Raw genomic sequence first — 7680 nt, 5'->3', positions numbered from 1 at the left:
TGAATTATTTCAGATGTTGTGTCACAGTGGCAGAGAGCTAACACATCATCCAGACTTTCCCTTACTCCTCTGCCCTGCCTGCCCAGCCCTGCCCGGCTGCTCCATCTGCCCCTCAGTGTGCTTGCTCTTTCCTTACTAAGTTCCCTTGGCCATCCCTGGTGTTACACATCCTTTAACCTCCATTGCTGTCTAGATCATCACACCATTTGATTCCTCTTAGTAGTTTTCACTACCTAATCTTATCTATTTATCTGTGTAACTGCTCACTACCTACCTCTTCTCCTTGGGGCTAGGGAGGAGGGAGGGAACTCTGTTTTTGGTGTCCACAGTGGCAAGAACACTGCAAGATGTAGTTGACACTAAATAACAATCCTGTGAGAACCGACTGCCAATTCCACCCCTGCTGCTTCTCCAGCTTTCTTTAGGGATTAGGGAGTTCACCAGGGCTTCATGGGCAATGATTTAACGTTTCACATTTTTTTATACTGAATCAAACTATTTTATTCCTGCCCTTGACCTTATGGTGATTGAAAAGGCCAGGCAGGCGGCGGTGCTGTGCTCTCCTTCTATTTTATTCCTGCCCTTGACCTTATGGTGATTGAAAAGGCCAGGCAGGCCGCGGCGCTGTGCTCTCCTTTCAGGACCTTTTGTAATTCTAACTCCAAAACTCTACGTTGTAGAACAGCCTCGTCTCTTGGTCTCCAGAAAACAAAGCTTCAAGTACGCCTCTGCCTCTGTTTGCTGTAGTATTCCTGTGACCATGCCCAGTGCTCCCAGTCTTCAGTGTGGACCGAAATTGAACATCAAATGGAATCAGCCTGGTTATCAAGTCTTGGAAAAACACAGAGGTACCTTAAGTTAGGTAACTATGTTCAGAAGCCAGACTGGACCTCTCTCCTACATATCTCCAACCATACGGCATTCTGGGAAAGGCAAAACTGAAGACAAAGGCTGGGTGGGTGCGTGGGAGAGGAATGCGTAGGTGGAGCACAGAGGATTTTTTCCAGCAATGAAACTCTTGAAAGTTACTAAAAGGGTGAGGGATGTCACTGGGCAATTGTCCAAACCAATATGTTGGTACTTCAGAAGGCTCCACAGGCACATGGCAGGGAGGATACAGTGAGTTCTGTGTCTTGTTCACAGCTTTGCTGTGAACTTGAACTGCTTGTGATGATTGATTTTCATGCCAGTTGGAACCACCTGAATAGGGAGCCTCAACTGAGAAACTTTTCTGATTGCCTTAACTGATTTGATAAGACATATTCAAATGCGGGCAGCACCATCTGGTCGGAACCCAGATAAAAAGGGGGCGTGGCAGCCGAAGACTGATCACCTTTTGCTGGCTTGATCTTTCCTTTTACCACAGACTTAATTTACCCTCTTGCCACTGCTGAGTCCTTCACTTACATCAAAACCAGTGTTTCCAGCCTTCCCATCATTGACTAACGGTCAGCGGCAGTTCAGGAACCTGACAAGGTTTTTGGTAACAATTTGGGATGGCTGCAACACCCAGTTTAAGGACTCAGCAACTACCAGGTTCCCAGCCTCTCAGTTCTGAGAGAAATGTTACATTTCAACTTAAACTGATTTAATACATTGATTTTTTTATGTTCATTCTATCAGTTCTGTTCCTATACAGAATCCTAACTAATGCACTGTCTAAAAGTAAAGGTATTAAAAAAATAATAATAACATAGGGCTGAAGAGATAGGTCCTTGTAAGAGTACAAACTGCTCTTGCAGAGGATCAGAGTTTGATTCCCAGCACCCACATCTGACATCTCACAACCACCTGTAACTCCAAACTATAGGGGATCCAATACCCTCTTCTGATCTCTGATGGCACTGCACTCACCTGCAGCTACTCATGCACACACACATACGAAAATAAGTTTTTAAAAAAAGAAAGGTAAAATAACAAGACAGGCATGATGGCACATACCCTTTAATCCCAGTACTCTGTGACTTTGAAGCCAGCCTGGTCTACATAGCAAGTGGCAGGCCAGGCAGAGCTATGTAATTTTGAGACCCTGTTAAATAAACAAACAAGCAAACAAACAAGGATCTTTGGAACAGAAAAGGGCAAAGAATGTGTTGTGTTTGCTCTGGTTTCTCATTAGTTTTGGGTGGAATCTATGTATTTTCCACATTTCAGGATGATTAGGTGAACACAAATGGTTGATATCGCCTTCCCAGTAGGTCACAATTCTTCATAGGGGATGTGATTCACAACCACAGACTTGCTCACACCTGACCATGGACAGAGATGCTGCTAGCTGAATTATAACACTGAATGAATGTTGGGACCTTCAAAATCTATGAATTCAATTATGAAAAGACATCGCGTGGAAATTCATTTAAGTATAATTTCATTAATAGTTTTTTTATTTTAAAAATATTTTATTATTTTTATTTTATGTGTATGAGTGTATTGCCTGCATGTATGTGAGAGCACCTGTGTCATGCAATGCCGCATAGGTCAAAAGAGGGCTTCCGATTCCCCTGGAACTGGAGTTAAGAACAGTTTTTAGCCGCCATGTGGGTGCTGGGAATGAACCTCGATCCTCTGCAAGAGCAGTCAGTGCTCTTAACCGCTGAGTAATCTCCCCACCCCCTCTCTTTTTTTTAGAAGAAGCATTTCATTACAGCTCTAAGATACTCAATAACAATTTCCAGAGCAAAGATAGATCTCTTTCAAAAGTGGCTATAAATTTTTTATGGCATTAGAGACGTCAAGAGTTGTTTCAAAAGTGTTTTCCTCTAAAACCTAAAAATTAATTTTCAACAATGAGGGGCCTTGAAAATTTGAACCCTTAATTCTCCACAGCCATTGATCAAATGGCTGTAGTCTGTCAGATTCTTTCCATCGCTGATTTTAAAATTCTATGTTATACTCCTATCTCAGAGATTCTACTTAGTCCAGTGATATGAAGCAGGGTAGTGAACTAGAACTCTGAGTCAGGTCAGTGCAGTAAATTTCAAAATATGTGACTTCACTATTTGTAAAAAGCTCATGTTATTTGGGATTAGAAAAATCATGGTGCTATTCCGAAAATTTGCTGCTGAGAAAGTATCCTGTCCCTCTTCCTGGATAATCGCCCCAGACAACGCACAGCTGCCATTCGTTCGATCCTCGGCTGTAGCCGTGGGGCCTGCAGTGCTTATTTACTCTGACTGTGCCCGGATACTTCTAGATCCTTTAGCTTCATCGTCTCTCTGTTCTTCTGTCAGCCTTAAGCACCAATCTATACACATGGATCCTGCCTTTTCACCTTCTGATAAATAAGCATTTTAGTAGGCTGCCTGCTGACCAAAAAAGGCAACTTGTACACTTCCTTTGAAATAAATGTAATCTCTACTCCCCGAGAGGGCCTGAGCCTGACAACATCCTTTCTCTTCATTCTGTGAAGGGCACAGCACCAATTTAACTTCTGCTTTAGGGGAAAGGGGGAAAATGTAATTACTCTGAAAAATCCTAAAAATATTGCTAAAATATTGTTTGAGAGACAAAAGATTAAATGATTTTTTTTTAAATAAAAGGATTCCCTTCTAATTCTCCAAACATCGTGGATTTGTTATTTGTTCTGATTATTTTTTTCTCAGTAAACTTTCTCCCAAACTTCAGGATCTAGTAGTTCTCCAACCTGGACTCTGTGCAAAGGAAGAGGAAGCTGGTGAAGAGCAGGAAGTGCGAAGGTTGGGAGAAGGGAAAGGAGAAGCAACTCCATGGGGCCCTTTTGCGCCTCTTAACATGATGCTACCATGGAGTGTGTTATGATGAAGCTGACACTGAAATGACAATATGGGTGAGTCTCATGCAATCAGTTGAAGACACAGATAGCACAAAAGTTTGGTTTCTCATTCTATATACAAATATATCTTTGATTGTTGATTGTTTCTGATGCTCTGGAGAGCTCTAACCAATGCAGATTTTGATGCCATGAGTGATTCTAGAGGGAAAGAATCATAAGAATGAATTATTTAGTGGAACCTTGAGTTTCTGAAATTTTCTTCCTAATTTGATTAGATTTAAACATCCTGATTGGTTTGTTTCAGCATGTGTTTGATCTGGCAACAGAGAAACACAACCTCTATCACCATTCTAAAATCACAGTTACACGCTCATAAAAAGCAAGAATCTGTGTGTCCCTGGAATGATACTTCTAAAATTTTTATCAAATGAATGTAGTGAGGCAGGTTGGTTGTTCCAATGCTACTGGACAAAAATGGAACAGAAAAGCATGAGCTCAGGAGACCCTGTGAAGGAGGAGAGACTGCGTACTGAACTCTGAGGATGTTCCCCGCCAGTAGACTCAGCCTGTCTGCCCTTGCTTGGGAATGTTAACCCTGACTAGTCTGGGAAAGCACAAATAGTTCCCCTAAAGCAGCTTCTGCCTCTCAGGACCCTCATCCCACCACCTTCCAAACCTAAGAATAAGCTCAGTACCAGGAGCATGCAAAGTTGGGTGTGAAGCAAAGCCCAAATGGAGGTGTGCTATGTTTATCAAGAGCTACTGAAGTTCATGGACTTAAAACAGAAATCTGTCATAGAGGTGGGAACGTGTATAATGGGTGTGTGCTAACGCTGGACTGGATGTAGAATTGGATACAGCTACTCTATCAAATCAAGTCCACTCAGCACATATTCCATGTTCATGGTACACATAGAAAGGACTTTCTATTTTTGCATGCCCGAACAAATGGACAGATTAGTGCACAGTAAGGAAATTTGAAATGCTATTTTCTTGGATGTGGAAGAAAGGATTCAAGGGCTCAGGGAGATTACAAGGTTAGAGTGATTTGACATTGAAGACCTATTTAGCCACATGGAAGTGTGCAGAACACACGCCTGTCGCCAGGGCTGTGAGAGTTTTCTGGGGGAAGCACTACGATGCTCAGAGATCCGAGGTTGCTGTTCCCAGCAGGCCAGACATCACAGCAGGAGCAATAGATGGTGAACTTGGAAACTTAAATGCAATAAGGAGCAGGGTCCTCAGGTAGGAGCCATACATGCTGATTTCACTCAGCTTAGCACTTTGGATGGCGATGGAATTATCCCTGTAACATATGATTTGTGCATTTTGTCCTTCCTATAGCCCAAAAGAAAAGACAAGGTTCAGTTGAGATATTTGATAACTTCAAAGGAGCCATAAAAGAAAGTTGTAAGTGCCATTAACTGACCATGCCACTAGACAGAAATGAGGACTCTACGTGTCATTTCTTCCATATATTGTTACAGAGGTGTTTGGAGCATACGTCAACGCTATGTGTTTATGATTTATCTATCTGTCATCATCATCCTTCATTCTTTATTTCTTCAGTCCCCCCATTCCCTTCACATTATACATGATAGGTTTTCTGTGAACCACTTTGTTTCAGTATTGTTAACTTTATATCACAGTTTCTAAGTTACAGGGATGCAAGAAGCCTAATCGTTAGCTAAGGACTTTTCTGCCTTTCTGGATTCCACACAGAAGACTGTGCTGTATTGAACACAAGCAGGACCCTGTGCACTGTCTTTATCTGCAGATGAAAGTTTAAGAAGATGCATACAGATGCCAAATTGATAAAGAGTAATTATGAGGTGGATTCTGTGTGTCAGTGTGGAGGGAGGTTTGAATAGGACTAAGTTTGAAGTTTGGAGAGCGTTAAGTTACAGCAAATGCCCTCCATATCGGAGGCCTTGCCCTTCCCCCTCCATAACAGGGACAGTGCTCTTCCCATCATCTGGAAGCCTGAACAGCACACTGACAGCAGCCTCCCTCATTCTCTTGTACAGCATAGTCTTCATCTGTGTCTCGCTGCCTCATGTCCCTGGCTGCCAGGCTTCCTTTTGGACTTACCCCAGCTGCAGCTCAGTAAACAGCACAACCCAGTTCCTTATGATAAATCTTTTCTGAAACTATAAACACAAACTTTTTTCATTCTGTTTCTCTATAGAATCTGAACTATTGCTCTGCCTCACAGGACTTCATCAATACTCTCAGAGCATCGCCTCTTCGTTAAGGTTCCTCTGAAGCTCCTTGGGTGATTCTAGCATGTAGATGAGTTTTAAATTTATGAAGGATAGCCTAATTCATATGTGTTGTGGCTTTTCGACAGTAAATCCTCTGTTTCAAAATCAAAGAAACCTTTGTCAAACTCTTGTGGACTGTGAAAGAAAAAGAATAATCATGTTAAATAAAAGTAAAGCAAGGGTAGCATCTGCTGACTGCAACACTGCCATAAACAGAATGTTTGGAAATGTATGGCTGCAAATGCACATTTGTGTGTGTGTCTGTGTGCACACATGATCATGACTGTGTATGTGTATGTTTGTATAGGATCATAATAAATGTGTTTGTGCATATGGATGTATTGGTTACTTTTCTGTTGTTGTGATAAAAACACTGACCAAAGCAACTTATAGAATGAAGAGTTTATTTGAGTTTATGATTCCAGGGGAATTACAGTCCGTCATGACGAAGAGGCATGGTTGCAAGAGGTGGCAGGGGAAGAAAGCAGAACACTCACATTTTCAAGCAGGCAGAGGAAGCAAGAGAGTGACTCGAGATCCAACAAGGCTTACAAACTCTCCAAACCCATCCCCAGTGATGTGCTTCCTCCAGCATGGCCACACTTTCTAAGACTCCCCCAAAATACCACCACCAACTGGGGACAAAATATGCAAATATTTGGAGCCTATGGGGGACATTCTCACTCAAACCAGCACAGTGTGTATGCCTGTAAATTACCATGATAATGTATATGTCTGCATATGTGTGTTCATCGCTGTACATGTCCATGATAGTAACTGTGCATGCCTGTACATTACTATGATAGTGTATATATGTGCATGCCTCTACATGACCATGGTACCAGGTGTGTGCATGCTTATATGTGACCATGATGGTGTATGTGTGTGCATGTGTGTCTTTGTATGCCTGTACATGACCATAATAGTCTGTGTGAATGCCTCTACATGATCATGATAGTGTGCACATGTGTGTGCACATGCCTGTACATGACCATGATTGCATGTTTTTGATGTCTGTGTGTTTGCATGCCTTTGTGTATATGCATGAAATGACCATGATAGTGTGTGTGTGTGTGTGTGTGTGTGTGTGCCTTTTCCTAGCTATGATAGACACTAGACATTAGAAAATGTGAGATTAGGGATTTGAGGCTTTAAATATATCAGATTTGAAATGTGTCACAGGAATCTCTGGCTTAATTAAACTTATCCAGTAATGATACTTTAACTCTTAGAAGTTTGGGTATAATGTTGGCAAAGGAAAATTTATTTTTTAATCAATAACCAATTACAGCAAGAATATTAACTAAAGAAAAAGACCCTTGTTTAGGTTACTAAAGCACAAGTTTCACAGCAAAAGAGCAATTCCACACTGACCATTGTGAATATGGGTATCGTGTGACTATTCCAGTCCTGCAACATGGCCTAAATATTAACCTGTTGTCTTGAAAATTCTGCATCTAATTTATGTTAAGATAAAGAAATGAAATAGTGGCCTTTTTCTTCTGACTGGTGTCTAAAGAATTGAGTAACAAAGAATAATAACATTTTAAATTAAAATTTTTGTAGGAGTTATTACTGGTTGTGTTGTAGACCAAGTCAATCAAGATTGAGTAAGTCTCTACTGATTCTGGAAGAAATCTAATAGTAGCAATTTTTAATCCTATA

The 7680-nt window shown here is 41.3% G+C and overlaps 1 long non-coding RNA gene across 3 annotated transcripts in view; it reads left to right on the top strand.

Moving 5' to 3' along the window:
• The window catches only part of LOC115072367, a 27759-nt gene extending 23930 nt beyond the window's left edge, over positions 1–3829 (top strand). For 2 of the 3 annotated variants that reach the window (XR_003851411.1, XR_003851409.1), the window contains one exon: positions 681–1731. This is a non-coding gene — a long non-coding RNA (uncharacterized LOC115072367). Of the gene's footprint in view, positions 1–680; positions 1732–3624 lie in introns of those variants that run through there. The other variant, XR_003851410.1, reaches the window with a different exon arrangement.
• The last annotated feature ends 3851 nt before the right edge of the window (positions 3830–7680 follow it).

Source organism: Nannospalax galili, unplaced genomic scaffold (assembly GCF_000622305.1).
Source record: "Nannospalax galili isolate Female #2095 unplaced genomic scaffold, S.galili_v1.0 scaffold1562, whole genome shotgun sequence".
NCBI lineage: Eukaryota > Metazoa > Chordata > Mammalia > Rodentia > Spalacidae > Nannospalax > Nannospalax galili.
Note: the sequence above shows the minus strand (reverse complement) of the source record. Positions and strands in the feature narration are given on the sequence as shown.